This window comes from Mustela putorius, unplaced genomic scaffold (assembly GCF_011764305.1).
Source record: "Mustela putorius furo isolate JIRA1106 unplaced genomic scaffold, ASM1176430v1.1 tig00003859_pilon_pilon_pilon, whole genome shotgun sequence".
Lineage (NCBI taxonomy): Eukaryota > Metazoa > Chordata > Mammalia > Carnivora > Mustelidae > Mustela > Mustela putorius.
In genome coordinates this window covers 23,910,001-23,928,873 of record NW_025422011.1, presented here as the reverse complement: position 1 = coordinate 23,928,873, position 18,873 = coordinate 23,910,001, and the positions used below count along the sequence as shown (strand labels likewise).

At 49.9% G+C, this 18,873-nt stretch overlaps 1 protein-coding gene and 1 non-coding gene across 11 annotated transcripts in view; both read left to right on the top strand.

The window, feature by feature from the left end:
* Positions 1-18,873, top strand: part of NAV2 (neuron navigator 2) — a 397,156-nt gene that overhangs the window by 43,996 nt on the left and 334,287 nt on the right. The window lies entirely within an intron of this gene.
* LOC123387807 lies at positions 9,663-9,733 on the top strand. The gene has a single exon (XR_006602295.1). It is a non-coding gene; the product is annotated as a small nucleolar RNA SNORD45 (small nucleolar RNA).

Genomic DNA, 18,873 nt, shown 5'->3' with positions numbered 1-18,873 from the left:
TCTCTGAGTTACCATAAACCCTTGGGCTACTCTCTCCTTGCACTCTGCACACTGCCTGGCACTTGCGCACTCGTTTGTCTCTCCCTGGACAGCAAACACGTATTTTTTGTTCCTCAATACCCAGGTCCCAGCAGCTCAGTAGCCCGCACTCCAGGACAGGTGTAGAGGGGAAGGGTAGGCGGGGAGCAGGTCTCTGGTTGCCTCCTTTCTCCCCAGCAAACAGGTAAATGGAGTTACTTCCTCATTCCAGGCCGTGGGGAGCTCTCTTGCAGAGCCCTTGGTGGGTAGGTCAGTGTGTTTCACCTGCCCGCCCTTTGAGATTAATGTCCGTCTCGGGCCTTGCTGGGTATATTTATTTACTCTGAGCGAGGGTGGGGAGAAAGCTTAGCAGGCGGAAGTTTGGGTCATTCGTGCCCACATGGCTCTAGAGAGCCTCCAGAAACCAGTAACCTGCATAGCCATTGTTTTCAGGGTACCTCACAATGACATTTAAGACTCAGGGGAAATGCTTGAATTTCAGCTTCACAAAAGGGCCTGCCGGAGATATCACCTTTCCCCGCTGGCCCCGCTGGCCCCGCTGCCCCGCTATGGCCCAGACTATTGATGAAGTTGGCCATTTGAGCTCTTCAGCATTTCCTCCTCCCAGCTTCGCCCCTCCCCGCACTCCCTTCTGGGTCTTTCTCTTTGTTCTGAGTTTGTCTTCCCTTATCTGCCTCTGCAGTACTTTTTGTCTTGTTTTTTATTGCTTAGCTCTAACTCCAGAAGGAACATGGCACCCGTTGCCTGGGGATACACACTTCACAAAGCAGGGAAACAGACATCTTTCCTCTCCAGTGGGGAAGATGGGGGAAGGCTTCAAGCAGGAGACCGGTGGTGCTTGAAGGATGGGTAGGATTCAAATAGTGGTATCAGGTAGAGGACAAGTGATAGAGGAAGGGGAGCAGGAAGAAAAAATGATGAACTCATTTTAGCTAATTACTTTCTAAGCTCAGGCAGGAGTAAGCCAAGGTCAGGAAGGGGAGGACTGGGGCTGAAGCAAACATGTCTGCGTTATGTTCATACAGCGGCCTCAGTATGCTGCCCACTTGCACGTATGGGTAGACCAGATGTCCCCAGGCCCCTGGTTCTCCAGCCTCTATATTGGTGTGGATTCTCCTCACTCTACCCCATGACAACCCAGTCTCTGAGCTCAGTCCCTCTCCAAATTCAAACCCAGAGAATCCATCATCATGAAACTGTTGGTATCCAATTAAGAGTTCACTGCGTATTTTGTAAAAGAGATGGGGGGAAATGGGCTTATCTCGTACACGGCACCACAAACAACTGGAAAAATCCATTAGATGTTTCTATCCCCACCCCCAAACTCCCTAGTCACACCATGGTGTGGAGGGGTATGGCTCTCTACTGCTTTCAGTCTAGCTCTTATTGGTCCTGTCGATCTCCTGGATTCTTACCTGTGAACCTCACCTTTCTCTCTCTCCCTCAGCCAGCTCTTCCCACCCAACTTATATACCACTGACACAACATGTTTAGTCAACAGGGCTCCCTAGTTTTTTGATCTATGCCTTCCTGCAAAGAGGTTTATTTGGTTCTATTCTCCAAACCAATGTAATGCTTCCCTCAAGAGAAATTCTGTGGCTGATCTAGTCTCCCTCTTGTTACATGCGTATTTTCTCATTCAGATTCCCACAACCTTCACGTATAGATTAGACAACTGAAAATAAGAGAAATTGAAATGAAAATGAATTGGTTTGCTCAAAGTCACATGGAAGCCAACAAGGCAAACATGAGACTAAAACTCTGTCACTTTTTAAAAAAATGTATAAAAGCCACCCCTTATACATGGAGTGTGAGGAGGGTGACTTTGATGGGAGTAGGGCTAGACATGTAGCTGAGGACCTGTGTTAGGTTCCCAGGGCGGCCATAAAAAAAAAAATACCACAGCAGTGTGGCTTCAAACAATAGAAATGTATTCTCCTCGTTTTGGAGGCTAGGAGTCCAAAATCAAGGCATTAGTGAGGTGGGTTCTTTCTGAAGGATTCCACCAGGAGTCTTCCTTTTGAGAGAGAATCTGCTTCGTGCCTCTCTCCTAGCTGCTGGTGGTTGCTGGTGACCGTTGGCATGTAGCTGCAACCCTTCAAACTCTGTCCTCATGTTCACGTGGCATTCTCCCAGGATGTCTCTGTGTCTTCATGTGGTCTTGCACAGGCCATTAGATTTAGGGCCTACCCTAATCTGTGATGAACTCATTTTAACTAATTACATCTTTTTTCCAAATAAGGTTACATTCGGAGGTCCCGGAAGGATAGGGAGTTTTGATGAGACACCATTCAACCCAGTCAAGGACCAGTTCATAAGGGTTCTAGAAAGTCATGCTGGGAAATGTAGACTGAGGCCAAGGAACGATCATGAAGGGTTTGCAAAGAGGAGGATGGCAGGATCCAACCGAAAAATTCCTCCCGTCCCATCTGACTGGCTCCATGTGATTTCCAGATCTCTGCAGCTCCTTGTGCCTTCCTGCTTCATTCAGGAGTTCAGCTGGGTGGGCTTCCACCAGCCGGTGAGCCATCTCCGAGAGTGGCAGCCTTTTCTTTCTCTTGGAAACTTTGCACTTTGGGAGAAACTTAGCACTTGCCTCCGTGGTGCCTTGGGCTAATCAGTATGCCGCTTGGAACTATTTAAAGCCTGATGCATTAGTCACAACAAATCTGCTCCCGCTGGGAGTTGAAAAGACTGAACAGGGCGCCAGTTTCTTTTTGGTAAGTGCTGTCTGTTTTCTCCCTCACGTCATTTTCACCCAGCCCTTTGCATTCCTTGGACTTCGGGCCCAGAGTCCCTTTCCTGAGTTGTCCCTGATGCTGGAATTGCTGCCAACGGCTAGTCAGGCCACCTTTGAAGCCCTTTCTGAGGACAAGGGCCAGAGGGCTAAAGCAGGGCAGGGAGGGCAGAGCAGGAGGGGCTACGAGGTCTGGTGGATCCGCAGGAAAGACCCTGAGGCCCAGCTGGAAGCAGCTAGAAATGCCTTGGGGACCTCTTCACTGCCCGCTCTAACCCACCCCCACAAAGGCCAGGCTATTTTGATATGCCTCGAAGCTGGGAGAGTATGGAAACTTTGGCCTGCTCTAGCGGCAGAAGCCACAGGCTCCCTCTGCCTCTGTGGCTTGGCCAAACCCTCAACTGGCCTATAGGGGAGCGGGCTTGGGGGAGGCACCGTTGGCCTCAGGGAGCGTGCAGAGGCCAGGGGCTTCCATTTATTTTGAGCAGGGATTCTCCAGCAGCAAGCATGGTTTCTCCACACGGGGCCCAGCCATGTCTTCGGATTCTGTCCGGGGCAATAGGTTGGGTGAGGAAGCGAGCATAGGTGGTGACAAGAGGAGAATTGGGATTCCTGAATCAGAGGCCTTCTGTCCTCTGCTCTAGCTACCTGCAGGATCTCCGTCAAGCTGCTCTGAGCCTGGAGAGTAGGTAATTCCTGGCTCTCGGCGGGGTTTTAGAAGCACGAATGGGAAGATTTATATAAAAGTGCTTTGCAGGCTCTAGGGTGGGCAGGGGGGAGTAGAATGGAAAACGTGTGGCCCTCTCTCTGGTCCGCAGGAAGAGCTTACATTTATGGCAGCGGCAGTATGGGCTAAAGGTTCTTCTGAATACTTCCTGTGCATCGTTTTACATAATCTGCCAGGGGGCCGAGGGGTTCGCACTATTATCATCTCTCCTGTATAGATGAGGAAACCGTGGCTAAGTGAATTTAACCACTTGCTGAAGGTCAGACAGCTACATAGTTGTGAGGACTCCATTCGGACTCTGGGACCTGCAGGCTTGCGCCCCAGTCTATGCTGCCTGTCTCGATGCAGTGATAATATTTAAACCTGCCGTTATCGGGACCTAGTCTTGACAAACCCTGAAAATCCACGGTCTCTCACCGTCACAGCAGCTTTGTCACCTCCCCTTGGTGAGGGAGTAATACGTGCACTTTGGTTCCCTCCGTTTATTGAGCACCTACTTTTCAGTTCAAGGCCCGGGGACAGGAGGGATGTAACAGTGAAAAATGAGGGGGTTCTTGCCTTCCTGGGACTTTTATTTTAGCACCGGGAGACAGGCCGTGAAACACGCAGGGAAAAGAATTTCAAATCAGAGTGAGGGCGGTGAGAATCAGACAGTGAAGTGGCAGAGAGAAGGGAGGCCAGGGAAGGCCTCTCTGAAGTGGGGGGGGGGGGGGGGGGCGCTGGAGCCGAGACCAGAAGAGTGAGGTGAGGCCTCTGAGCGAAACCTGTGAGGAGGAGCGCTCTCAAGTCGGGGGACAGTGGGATTCTGTGAGGTATAAAGAGGGGCAGGAGGAGTTGGAGGAGGGGAGCCCAGTGAGTGAGAGGAAGTGTGGAGCAGGTCGCAGGAACAGGAGGCGGTGACCGCGGTAGAAAGTGAGGTGACTCTTAAGAGGCAGTGAGGATCAGGAACCCTCTCTCACTCACGCCATCTCCTCAGACCAACTGTGCTGCCATGTTGTCCGCTATGTGCTCAGCAAGGGCTAATGATCGAGGAAAGGCCCGGGCCTGGGCAGGGCAGGATGGGCTGGTGGGTAACATCATTGGTGGGTGGGCTCCAGCTTGCAGTTGGTGGAACCCTCCCTATTTTGCTGCAGGGCAAGCAGGTGGCAGACCTGGGGCCCTAAAGGTTCCCTTCGCACACCCATACAAGCTAGAGGTCCTAGTCCCCTCCAGGAGTTGGCACCGTTGGTAGTCACCCCGTGACTAGACCCAGCCAGCTCCCAAACTGGGAGCCAGATATAACTGGGAAGGCAGAGCCGTTTCTTCTGTCCTACTCACACTCCCCTACCCAGGAGAATATCGGTCTTAATTGATAACCTCTGGGGATTTTGTAGGAGCTCCACTGTCCATGGAGAATTGCTAGTATATATTCTAAAGAGCCTAGTAAGATTTTTTTTTCCTTTGAGAGGGAGGAGATATTTTGTGGGATGGATCAGAATGAAATTACAAACTTTGGACCTGGAAGATACTCAGGAGATAGTTTTGCCCAACACTCTCACTGATAACAAGGGGCGAAGCCTTGGGAATTATTTATTTCAGCGTTTTTCTGGGGAAAAAACTAAAAAAAAAAAAACTACAATTTTCCTGACTTCGTAAACAGAATAAATGGATTCTTTGATTGGACAGAGGCCGGCAGAAGATGAGAGCGGGGCTTCTGGTATCCAGGAAGGGTGTGGTTCTCCCAGGAAGTACTTAAGAGCTGGATGTTCTTGGGCAGGTCGCTTCAGGTCTAATTCCTCAGTTTCCTGATCCATAAAATACAGACAATGGTGGACACTCAGCTGAAGGGGTTTTAATGTGAACTGAATAAAATTACGTAGTGTATGTAAGGTGCTGGTCACACAGTGAGGATTCGATAACGGATGACTGCTGCTACCATTTGCGGCCACAGACGCAGAGGACGCAGATCAGCAGTGATGCAGAGCGGGTAGGAACGCTCAGGATGGCCAGCTGGCCTGCAGACATGCGGCACGGCTGTTCTCTTGAGCTCAGGCTTCCATAACGTCCCTCCAAGTTGATTTTTAATTCTCCATCCCCCACCTCGCCCCGAGTTTATCTTACTATTTGCCTCTATTTCCTGAAAGGCTGTTTCCGTTGCTATTGTTATTGTTGTTTTTTAAGATTTTATTCATTCATTTGACAGAGAGAGAGCATGAGCGGGGGTAGCGGCAGACAGAGGGAGAAGCGGGCTCCCCACAGAGCAGGGATCCCGATGCAGGGCTTGACGCCAGGACCCTGGGATCACGACCTGAGCTGAAGGCAGACACTGAATTGGCTTAGCCATCCAGGCGACCCCTGAAAGACCATTTCTAAGAGGAAAATATTCCCTATTCTGTGAGACTTCCTGGGTGTGAATTAGAATTTTACCATAGAATTTTGACTTTATTTCTCCAGTGACCTCAGCACATCTGCCAGTGGATGGGCCTGGACACTACTGCAGGCTGGAGAAAGGTACCCAGCCTCACCCAGTGGTTGTAGGACCCCATCCTTTGTCCCATATCAACTCAACCCCCAGGGCCACAGGGAAGAATTGTAAGATGACAGCTCATCTTCTCCCACAGGCACCATGTTATGGTTTCAGGTGAACTCATCACTGGACAGTGATGTCTGTTATTAGTCATTTCGTCCTGGCTTGGGGGGAGACTTCCCCCCTGGCTTGGGGAAAGCATCAGAAGCCCCATGGCCAGCAACCACTGACTCACAAGCTCTGAGAACTGACTGTTCATGGTGACTCGGCATTGACTCGTCCCTATGGCAGGCTCTGCAGGAGCCTGGCGGGGCCTCACCGTCCTGTCCCTTTCCTGTCTGCTGAATGCAGTCCCCATCTTCATGTTAGGAAGCATCTTTTCAAAAATTAAATTAGAAGAGTAAGAGACAAATATTAAGAGCCCTTTCCAAAAAGGAATTTAGCTTTGAGAACCGAATCCTGTTTAATATCCTGGGTTAAAAAGAACCAGCTAGGAACTACAAATGCAGTTGACTTTGGCCCTGAGATCTGTAGGGAAAACCAGAAAAAGAAATAGTCATGAATCAGCAGCACCAGCAATGTTTGCTTGTGAGCTCTTTTAGTCAGGTACGTGAATATATAATTCTGTCCCGGGATTCTGTGGAGTTTACTTTGTGCCCCAAGGTGTGGAGTTTGGAAAAATGCCAGCCCTGATGGTTCTTCTGCTTTGGGAAATAAAGCAAAGGAAACTCCCATGAGAATGCTGTCTCTTGGAGAACCGTTACTCACCTGAGTCCTGGGGTTCAGAGGGAGGTTCAGAGTGAGTTTGCAGGGGCTCATGGGACATCTGAGCCCAGGAGCTGCTCAGTCAGTGCCAAGGCCCAGGGCCCAGGGAGAGGGCACTCAGGAGGGGGGTGCTTTGGACTTTGGGGAGTCGTTTACTTCTTCATCTTCTTTTTCTGGAGCACCTGTTTGCACCAGGCACTGTGCTAGGCATGGTGAAGCAACAGCAAGGTTTCTGTTGTCATGGAAACCTTCTTGTGGGGAGATACACACAGGAAAGCAAATGCATTAAGAAGTTTATTTCAGAGTGGCAAGTGCTATGAAGACAGTGAAGCAGGGCGATGTGTGCAAGAGCGATTGGGGGTGACGTTAGACCGTGTTAGAACCAAGGCTCCAGCCATGGGAAGACCAGGGGAGCCCGATGTGGGCAGGGGCGTCACCAATTCAAAGACTGTGGGTAGGGACAGCTGTGGCTCCTCTGATGCACATAACAATGGCCAGTGTCCCTGAAGCCTCGTGAATTTGTGGCTCCGTTCAGATTTATCCCTGGTGTGCTATTGCCCCAACTGCTACATCCACTCAGAGGCCATCTCGTAGAGGCCGGTTAGGAAGGAGCGTTTCAAAATGCTCTGGAGACAAGCAGAAATTGTTGAGGAGGGGACTACTGCTGCCCTCCTCCTCACTGCCACCATTGAGTCAGTGGGCTCATGCCTGCTGTGTCCTCCCAGGAAGTCTACTTCTCTTCATGTCCACCACCTTCTCCTGATTCAGACCACCAGCCTCTCTCCCCAGGTCTCCTGGAAAAGCCTCTGAAACCAGTTCCTCATGCATGGTCTTTGCCCATTCCCAGTCCACTCTCCACACTGTGGTCAGAATGATCTTTTAAACCTTCAGATCTAGGGACACCTGGCTAACTTATTCGGGGGAGCATGTGACTCTTGACCTCAGGGTCGTGAGCTCAGCATGAGTTCATACCCACATTGGGTTTGGAGATTACTTGAAAATAAAAGCTTTAAAATTAAACCAAACTAAACCTCAGATCTAATCATGTCCCATACACCTCCTCCATACTTTTCTATAACTCCCCATTGTTGTCAGGATTGGGACCCAAATCCCCACAAGGACATGCAAGGCGCTATCTCTACAGAACCCTTTTTCTCCACCAGCCTTGTGTCCAGACATTCATGGCTCCATTTTGTGCTCTGGCTGCATAGGCTTTCTTCCAGTTCCTCTAATATGCTGTACCAGTTTTGGCCTCAGGATCTTTGCACAAGCCTCGAGGGCTCTTAATCTCTTCTCCTTCCATGCATCCTGGCTTCAGCCACTTCTACCCAGGTCTCAGCACATCTGTTACTTCAGCAGGGACGTCTTCCTTGTTGATCAACACTGTGATACTACATAGGGTCTTTGGTTCCATGGCCCCAGTAACACTTCATATTCATGGTTCTAGCTCCCCACACATTTCTATTTATCCGTGATCCTTCTTCCCTGCACTAGGCCACATGCTCCAGGAGGGTGGGAACCAATTCGGTCTCGTCCATGACCGTGTCCTCAGTGCTTCGAAAGTGTCTGGAGCACAGTAGACACTTGATACGTATTTGTTGAAGCAATGAAGGGGTGAGTGCTCACAAAGACCTTGACTCTTAAATGTTCCACTTGAACGTGCTACTTGCTTTCAACAAAATGAATGAACAGGAGACCGTCTGTATTTTCTGTTCCATTTCTCTACCCTATAGAGATGGTGATTGATATCTGGAGTTCAGGAATAAGCACAGTGAGCAGGAATTCTGGCAGATGAACAACCTGCTTAGGAAGCCTGTGCTTGCCTTCGACTATCAGAACAGTGTTATTTTCTTTGGCCCGAAGGAGTCTAAGACTGTGTGTACTCAGGGAAACGGTGTAGACCCGCAGTGTGGAGCCGGGGCCAGGGGTGAGACTCGAATAATAATCAAGTGGGAGAGGGTTGTGTGAAGCCTGGTGGGGGACATCGCCTTTCTCAGCGGCTGAGGAATTGGAACATTCCCCCTTGTGTCAATGTGGAAGTGAATGAATTAAGTTCCGTTTTATGCCGTGCCTGGAAAAATACCAATGCCGCGTTCGCGTAGTTTCTGCAAGCAAACCCCAAATGCCACTCAGTCTCAGACCTGGGAGAGAGTGTTAGAGGGAAAAAGAGTCAACATTCACAGACTATGGGAAATACCACTGAAGTGGGAAAAGATTAGAGCCGTGGATTTTTACTCTTTTCGGGTTATGGACCCCTTTTGAAAATCTGACAGAAGCAATGGACCCTTGCTCCCTTTCATGCCCCTTGACCCTCTGCAAAATATATATCTGTATAACCTCCTCTCATCCATGGAGACCCCTGGAGGGCCATAGCCTCCAGGTTAAAAATTCCAGTTAGTGGGTCTGGTTGGAAATTGAGCAGAAAGAAGCTAGTGAGAGATGACATGGAAGCCCAAGGTGGACAAGGTTTGGTTTAAAGAGTGGAATAGAAACACCCTGTAAGGAGGGGCTTGTATTCCCGAAGTTCTTTGTTTTTTAGAACAAGTTGATTGGCACAGGAAGACCAAAGGCACCAGAGTGCAATCAGGCTAGCCTCTGAGGCTGAAGGGAAGCCACTCTGAGTATTTCCCCAATTCAGCCAGCCACGGTGATCCATCCACTAAAATCCACCAGGAGGCCAGGAGTTGAGCCTGTCATGTTCACCACTGGTTCCCGGTGTCTAGCTCAGTGCTGGGCACATAGTAGGTGCTCAATAAACACTTGTTGAATGGCTGACTCAATGAGTCTATCCTGGGTTGCCTCTCTTCACTCTGTCTTTCTCTCATTCATTTTGTTCTGGATTTATCAGATTTTAGTTTTTATTTCTTTGTTCAAGAGATATTAATTGAGGTCGGTGAAAGCATGGCATGGGTTAGCTGAATCCAAAGTTGATTTAATTCTAAAATTATACAAAAACCTTAGGTGGAAAAAAAAAAAAAGCAATATCTGTTTTAGCCTGCAGGTGGGCATTAGTTGTCCCTGGGCAAGGAATGACCTGAGACTGAAGATCTCCTGCTCTGGGATTCATTCCCTCTAGCTTGAAGTCTTAGTTCTGCTGCTTGGGAGTGACGAGAGCCTCAGTTTCCTCAGCTGTGAAATGGGATGTGAGGATGACGTAAGGTTATGCAGTTAGGGCACCTAGCACAATTTTTGACACACACCTACATGTTGCTTTTATAAATGTCAGACATTTTTGTTCTTACCTGACTCCTCTGCCGTGCAATTTGGTGGTTCCCTTAGGGCCCTCTTCCCTTTTTGAGCCACCAGTTCTGAACCCCAGAAACTTTTGCTAACTATACACTACATCACGTGCAGCCTCTAAAAAGTCCCAGAAATATTCAACCATGGCTATATTTAAGGACTGGGGACATTACTAATTTCCTCCCTTCCTATTTTTCCATATTTTTAATTTCAATTAATAAGCATGTATTAAATTATGACTTCATAATTTAAAAATGACGAGATAAGAAAAAATATTGTAGTAAACATGTGTCTATTCCACTTGGCTAAACTGAGAGGTAGGTAGGAAACAAGAACGTTTTATTGCATCTGGTCTGTAGCATCAATTCCGGGAGACCAGGACTCAGTTTGTCCATTACATCACCCAAATCAAAATACCCACAGACAGGTGCCGTGAAAGGAAGGCGGCATCCCTGAGTGGGCATGGATGTGCTGTTCTGTTTGGTAGATGTGGGCTTAGGAACGGGGACTCCTGGCTTCATCTCCCAGCTCTCCCGCTGCCCAGCTCCATGTGCAACTTTGAGAAAATTTCAGCCCCAGTTTTCTGATCAGTAAAGCGGGAGAGACAAGAGGAGGGACATCTCCTCACAGACCGTTGGGGGAGCAAACATTGAATACTTCGCACGTCCAAGGAAGTCTTCCATGCGTTCTTGTTTTCTGTCCATTTCTCCAGCAGCACCAGTGACGTCACCGTCCTTTACATTGTACATGTGTGTGCTTTGCACATGCGTGTGTGTGTGTAGGTGTATATATAAATGTTTGCATTTTGATGTCGACTCATCATCTTGGCCCCCTTCACGGCCAGACCAGAGCTCTTGATTTCTCAAACCCAGCCCTCCAGCCGCGCCTCCCTTAGTCTTCTGACCGTCAGGAAATGGCGCCAACGCTGACCCAGTTGTTCTGCCTCAGAACCTAAGCATCGTCCTTGGCTCCTCTCCCTCCCTCACACCCCATATCCAATGTGACAAGTCTGCTGATGTGTCTCAAAATCAGCCCCTTCTTTCGACAGCCACTGTCCCCATCCCAGGCAAAGCCACCATCCTGTCACTACCATGTGGGAGGACCCTATGGCCACCCCCCAACGGGGGAGCCAGAGTGAGCCTGACACACATACCTCGGGCTGTGACACGCCCTTGCTCAGAAGGGCCCCTGCCAACCGTGGCTTCCTGTGATGCTGGGGATAAAACCCAGACGGCCCTCTGTCCTTCAGGTCTCTGCACTGGGGAACAAGCAGACCTGTCTGTCAAGGGCCAGGTAGTACATGTTTCAGGTTACGCTGTCACGTGGCCGTCCTCTTCTCCTCCTTCTTTGTCTTCACCATTGTCTTCATTTCTCTCTCCATCTTTGTTTCCTTCTTCGTCCAACCCTTGCCACATGTCATCCCTGTTCTTAGCTTGCAGCCCAACGGGAGCACACCAAGGGCTATCGTTTGCAGACTCCTGCCTGATGTGTGCTGGCCACGACTTTTCTCTCCAGCTCATCTGCTCTCGCCGTCTGTCCTGCTCTCTCTGCACTGGCCCTCGTGGTGTTCCTGCTGTCCTTGAGCAGCACCCGGATCGGATTCTGCTCAGGGCCCTTGTTCTTCTGTCCCTCTGCCCCTGACGCTGTCCCCTCAGGGCTGCTATGGGGCTCACTTGCTTCATTTGCTTCTCTGCTGGCAGGTGCCTCTGGAGAAGTCTCTCTGAGCTGCCATTCTATGGTATTCATCCCCCATTCCGCACCCCCAGGCACCGTCTGACTCTCGCCCAGCTATGTCCTCTGGTACTTACTGTATGTTTACTTGCCTGTCAGTCTTGCTACCCTTGTGTGTCATCTTCTGTCTGTTCAACACGCTGTCTCCCCGACACCCAGAAAAGGATGGGGCATTTGGAGTTCATTGAAAAATATCCATTGCATACATTAATAAATGTAAGAACAATTCTGCCCTATAGCTAGTTCTCAACCCTGTAATACTACTTGTCCACAACAAGGCGGCTCTCTTGATGAATTTTCGGCCCTGTTGGCTGGGTCTGATAACGGCACCAAGCTCTGCTCTGAGTGACAGTGAGGACTGTGGGGGTCTGTGGGATGAATCCAAGTGTGAACAAGGGTGTACGGAGGACCAGGGGGAGGAGGGAGAGCAAAGCCAGGCTTTGAAGTGAGGGGAACTGTCCAGCTCTCAGGAAACTGATGTCATTGGATCATCCCTGGATCACAAGTACTCAGTGGAGCCCATGCCTGATATCTCTTGAGGAGGGAGAGAAGCATTTCTTGGAACCAGAGGAAGAGGGTTGAGATAAATTGTCCTTCCCAGGAACACACAGCCAAGACAGCCTGCAAACCACTTAGTGCAGGCATTGAAAGGATGGTGCTTATCGGGCCCAGATGGGACATGGTGGGAAAAAATCTGGTATTTCTGGAGCCACTGAATAGAACATGGCGATTCCCAGCCCCAGGCACAGATCTCCCAGAATCTCCTTCTAAGGACTTTGGGATTGGCAAGCTAGAGGAGTGCATCTGGAGCAGTCAGATTTCCCTCCTCCCACCCCACATTCCCAACCTGCCTTGCTCTTCTTGTTCAGAAGCCTTAGGAGAAGGGGGATTGGATCAGCATCACTGCAAAAGGGAGTGTAGGCCCCTTCCTGGGGGCATTGCAGGAGGCTACTCTGGAGGTGTACTCCAGGGGACATCCTGTGGATATTTCTAGGAGGACCTGATATCATGCCACTTCAAAGTCTGGTTCAGGGTCAGACCATGAGTCTTGGATTGGCCAGTGAGCCTGGCTATACTCTCACACACCAGGCAGGGACTGGATGAGTCCTGGCCCAGGAGCCAGGTCCATGGGTGAAGAGAGAGAGGAATCTCTTCCTTGTGTGCCCCTTAGGATAAAAACTGGGAGACGAGGGAGTGGGGAGCCTGTGGACTGTCCAGATTGGGGGTTTTATGTCCATGATTACAAGTCTAGTCCTTGATTTTTAGAAAATAAGACATCCATATGATAGGAGAAGAAATGCAATGATAGTATAAATCAGACTGTCCATCCTAGCCAGGCCTTAGGAGCCCAAGGCAGGAGGTTAATGGTCTGGGATCTGTGGATGGGTCTGCTGTGTGACCTTGCCCTAGTCACTTGACCTTTCTGGGCTTCAGTATTTTCACATACAGCATGGTCATGGTATATCTTGATGATGCCATCCCATGAGTTATTGGAATCAAACAAGAGAACAAAGTCTTTGTAAAGTTAAAAAGGCTCTAGTCCTGTATAACTTGATCCCTAACCAAGTTGCATAAAGCAGTAGACCAATAGGAGCAATAAACATCCGGTGAGCTTAGACCGGGTGCATGCCCTGTGTTCATGTGTTCATGTGCGTTTCACGTGGGCCTCACTGGGGAGACACTGGCACCATTATCACTTCCGTGAACTAACAGATGAGGTCATAAGACACAGAGAAGTTAAATAACATACCCCAGGTCACACGGAGAGGCGGGGTGGGCCGGACTCTGAATTCTAGCAGATTGTCTCCAGGGGGATGCACTGGGAGCTTGCACTGGGACCTTGAGGGCCTGTAGCCCAGATCTCCAAGCCCCAGCCCAGCCTCCAACCCCCCCGCCCCACCCTTGGCTTCCTCGGGGAAGATAACCACAAGTCTGTCCAGTGAAAACAGACCCATCACTATCTCTTCCCTGCAGAGGCGTCAACCCCTGCCAACTGCGGAGAGACGGTGGGGTCTCCACACAGCCTGATGTTTACCCCCTCCAGGAGCCAAGGGTTCCAGTGGGGATGCTGGAGGCCTGCCAGGCCTGGGAAGGAGGGGGAGAAGCCAGGGAACGTGGGCTCCTCTGGGTTCTGCAGAGCGGGCACGTGCGGGGGAACTTCCCAGTCCACGATGGGCCTCCCTCACTGCACAGTGAGTGGGTCTTGAAAAAACATAGCCTCCTGTCCCTGCTTTCTCAAGGAACTCTCTTCAGAACAGGCTAGTGCTTTCCATGCCCTCCTCAGGAAGAAGAGCAGGAAGGGCAGTCAGCGCCCCCTCCCCTGGGTCCCTCCTTGAGGACTGGGTGGCCAGGCCAGAAGCCCGGGGCCAGGGGCTCTGCTTGCCTGATATGATTCCATTCAGTGGAGTCTGCGGAGTTGGGCCAATGGAGAAGGGCAGACGAGGGCTGCGGGGCTTCCTCTCCGAGAATCCCTCAGGAGCCTTTTCAAATGGCCTGGGGCAGTGAAAGAACGTGAAAACAGGTACAAGAGGCATTATTAAAAGAACTAAGGCCTTTGTCCTGGGCGGGAAGCATGAGCACCATCGAATATGTAAAGGTCTGCCCAGAACAGGCTAGTTCAAGGTGGCCTCGGTGGGGTGCAGGGAGGAATGATGGGGAAGAGTGCAAGGAACCATGCAGACATCTCCAAAGAAGGAGAAAGAACTCCCTTGGGGGCAGTGAGCTCTCCATCACGGCAGGGGTTCAGGCAGAGAGAGGAGACCCTCTTGGCAGGGACCTTGTCAAGTGGGGGTGTGCGCCCAGGGAGGGAGACAACTCAGGGATCATGAAGGCCTGCCAAGCCCTCTGGGAGCCTGTGGCCCTATGAAGAGAGAGGGGAGGACGTGGATGGAAATGGCCTGGCATCTTCTATGCAGGCGTGCAGCATCTTCTATGCTGGCCTTTCCCACCTTCACCCTGGACCTCAGTTGTCCCTCTTGTTCTGTCTTGGCCCTAGCTCCCTGTGACGCCAGGCCTCGCTATTACCTTTTCTTCCTGTAATAGCCACCGGCCCTGCACCCTGCCCTTCTGTGCCCTGCTCATTGCTGGGTGACGCTACTGGTTAATGGGTCAGGTGACTCATTCTGGGGCTTTCTCAAGTGACATGATGCAAATCTCCTTCCCCTGGAACAGTGGTCTCAAGTGTAAATGGGCATCAGAATGAGCTGCAGACCTTACAAAACAACAATGACAAAGCAGACTGCTGGGTTCTACCAGAGTTACTCTCTCAGTAGGCCTGTACTGGTGTCCAAGAATTTGTATTTGTAATACATTCCCAGGTATTGCTGATACTGTAGGACCAGGGACTGCACTTGGAGAACCTCTGTTCTACGAGACCTATAATGCCGAGGGCATGGGTCCAAGGCTCTGGGTTCAGACAAACCCATGATGGAATTCCCCCATTTATGAGCTGTGTGACCATCGGTAATCTACCCAACATCTCTGTACTTCTGTTACCTCTTCTGGATACTGGTGATGGTGCCACTTTCAGAGAGTCATTGGGAGGATTGAAGATGCTGATTTATAGAAACAGCTTTGTATCTGGGATATGCTAAGTATGCAGAAGTTCCATCAATGTTAGCAGTTCTCATGATCAGAAGAAGATGAGGGCTATTTTAGACACTCCACGCCTCCCTCTGTAGGACAGTGATGTCAGAGCAAAGGCACATACCCTCCTCCCATCGTGCCTCTGTGTAGGGCCAATCCCATTGTTATTCCTTACCATCTGCTCCATGCTGGAAGGGTGGGGATTCATTATCAGTATGGCCATCCTTCAAACCTTGGGTTTGTGTCAGAGGCCAGCCACACATTCTGAATGACTGGCTTTCAGTGTGACTCTGCAGGATCCGGCCTGATAGAAACCAGATTGTGTGTAGGACACAGGGGTGGGGTCATCTGAGTTCTCCTGTCATGTTTCTGTTGGAGCCCCGAGGCCCCCATTGTCTCATCATCACTCAGATCCTGTGGTCTTTGGCCTGATTGTTATAAGGATAGAAGTGCAAGCTTACATCTCTGGCTGCAGGGTCTCAGAATTAAAGGAGCAAATCTAGGAGTGGCGTCAGAGGGACTCTTGAATGTTTGAAGAGGGAGACCCGCTGGGAAATACATCCCGGGTTCCACCTTGTGGGACACCAATCCTGAAGTGGGTTCCTTGCAGGAGTAGCTTGAGAAGTACTCTACCCACAGGGCCCTGCAGTGAAATACACTTGTGAGTTGCTCCATTAACAATTGCCTGCCTAGAGCTCCAGGGTGCTCACTAGCATATGTAAGCTTCCCAAAAGTCCTACAGTGGAGACGCATAGGTAAAGCTGTTGAACATACTCTAGTCTGTTCCCATCAATTAATTTTGGGAAACTAGTTCTAGGAATTTATGGTTTTTCAAGGGCCTTCATAAGCAGTATCTCACCTGATTTTTTAAATAATCCTTAGAAGTAAATATGTTCATGCCCATTTTACTAAGAGGAGGCTGAGATGCAGAGAGATTTATAACTCACTGCAGGTCACGGGGTATTTAAAATACTATCTACAGTTGCATGATCTGAGAAACAATTCGTGCATTTGATAGAAGTTTGTTTGTAGTGGCAGCAATCATTAAAATGGAACACGACCAAAAAACAAGCAAAAAAGGGGGAAGAAAGATCCCAATAACTGGGCATGACACCTATGATTTGTAAAAACCCTTTCAGTGAAGTATATTTATTTTACTTTTGACCTTGGACTCACCTTATGGTTACGATATTACTACACAGAGACAGGACAACACAGGTGAAGTATGTCAATTCTGCAGCCACTGCTTCAATCCAGGCAGTGTCACTTACTAGCTCTATGACCTTGAGCAAGTTATTCAACTTTTCTGTGCCTGGTTTCCCCTCCGTGAAATGTAATTTTTACACCTGTAGCACAAGGTTACTATGATGATTCAATGAGATATTACGTGCAGACCTCTCAAAATGGCCCATAACCCAGAAGACACACTTCAGAAAGTGTTAGCTATTTGCGGCTACTATTACTTTTGTTAATAATAAGAATACTATGTAAAGTCCCCGTGTCTTGAGGACCCGCAGAGAGGGTGTTTAGATTGGAGCCCGTAGGTCTAAGACTTAACCTGGCCTGCTCACTGAGCAGCTGTGCAACTTTGGACAGCTCGCTTAACCTCTCTGTGCCTCGGCGTACTCTTCGGAAAATGGGATCACGCCCGCCATCTAGCTTAGGTCACAGAGTGGTTCTAAGAAAAACCACCTGGGTAACCGCTGTGGAAGTGCTTTGACAAACATAAAACTAGGTCATCACGAGTTCTCCGTGTCCACATCTGACTGGAGCATGCGCAGGGAGGAGGGCGCCGGCGGGGAAGAACGGCTCTGCTGGTTGTGTCCTAGGACCTGAGAAATGCCCAGAAGTGCCGAGGCCATTTCATCAACCGCAACAGTTCCGTGGGCCTGCACAGTCATTAGTGGTGCCGAGAGAGTTTTCCTTTGCTAAACAATGGCGCCCTCATTCTGGGATTTCCCGGGTTGTCCTTGTTGACTTTGGAATAGAGGGTGATTGTGTCCGCACTGTGTCGGCCGGTGCATCTCAGACATCTGTTTCCTCCTGTTTACCCTCATTCATGTGTACCAGACCCACAGTGCCAGCCCCGAGCCTCACCCTTGTGACATTCATCACAGGTACCCTCTCCTGAGGGGGGGTGGGGGGCTTCAGAGGGTGTGTGTGTGTGTGTGTGTGTGTGGCAATCTCCTGTGAAATCAGGCTGCCTGACAAAAGTGGAATCAATTTACCTGCTGCTTTTGTTCCAAGGGAAAAGCCTCCAGAGCCCCCATTGGGGAATAATATTTAACCCACTTTAAGAACATTTGTGTTCCTTTCATCTCTCAATCATGAAAAGCAGTGGCATTTCCTACGGCACCAGTTTATTAGGGAGGCGCTGAGTTCCTCAACAGTGCCCAGGACGTGTAGACCACAGCCCCTTGGGAAAGACGCTGCCTCTTAAATTGCTAACTTTAATCCCTGGTGACCAGAACTGGCCCAGAATGAAAGGGCTGATCCCACGGGGAAAATAAAATAAACAAAACCACACCACCCTCTCCCCCCACCAAACCACAACCACCGAAAACAAAACAAACTAACGCAACCCAGTGAGAGTTTGAGGACGACTGCAATCCAGAGCAGGTCTCTGAATCATTCAGTCGCAAAGCCAGAACAGAAGACAAAAATTAGAAACCACTGAACTTCCTTAAGTGCTTTGACAATAGCTACCCATATTTCTGTGCCCATAGTTCTGTGGCGGAATTTTTTAAGACTTTTTTTACAATTTTTTTAATTTTTACTTTGAACAGTTTTATTTCCCCTCACATGAACCCCTAGCCCAACTGCGGGGGCCGGATAGGCCTAAATGGGTCGTTAAGCTACCTCTGAAAACGTCTGCAGTCCCCACGTCCTGACACCTCACTGGGGTCAGAGCAGGAGATGCAGCCCTCAGAGGACAGGAGGAAGAGGGAGGAGAGAGGGCTGGCAACATGGAGGCCCTTCAAGCGGGGGGTCAGAGGTCACCCAAAGATTGCACAATTTCCACCCTTATCTGCTTCACTGAAGTAGTGAGAGGGGAGGGGGCTGGAGGAGGAGCCCCTGGGCCTGAGATGTTGAATAGAGCAAATAAATACCAGGGGTACCTGGCAACCCCGGGATCTGAGGGGGAAGCAGACCTGCTCTTCCAAACTGTGTCCTAGGCCGCCTGGGACCATTCTGGCTGCTTTGGATGTCAAAAGCCTCTTTCCCCAGAGCTTTACAGTTGGTCTTTGATTATTCATTCATTCTTCCTGAAATTTAGTGCTTGCCCTAAGCTCCTTCTATGTTTGGCAGTGTTTGGGAGGCTGAAGGGAAAAACAACACATAATCCTCACTCTCCAAAAGCTCTTCTTCTAGTAGGATTTAAAAGGAAATGTCCAGGGGCGCCTGAGTGGCTCAGTGGGTTAAGCCTCTGCCTTCGGCTCAGGTCACGGTCTCAGGGTCCTGGGATCCAGCCCCGCATCGGGCTCTCTGCTCCGTGGGGAGCCTGCTTCCTCCTCTCTCTCTGCCTGCCTCTATGCCTACTTG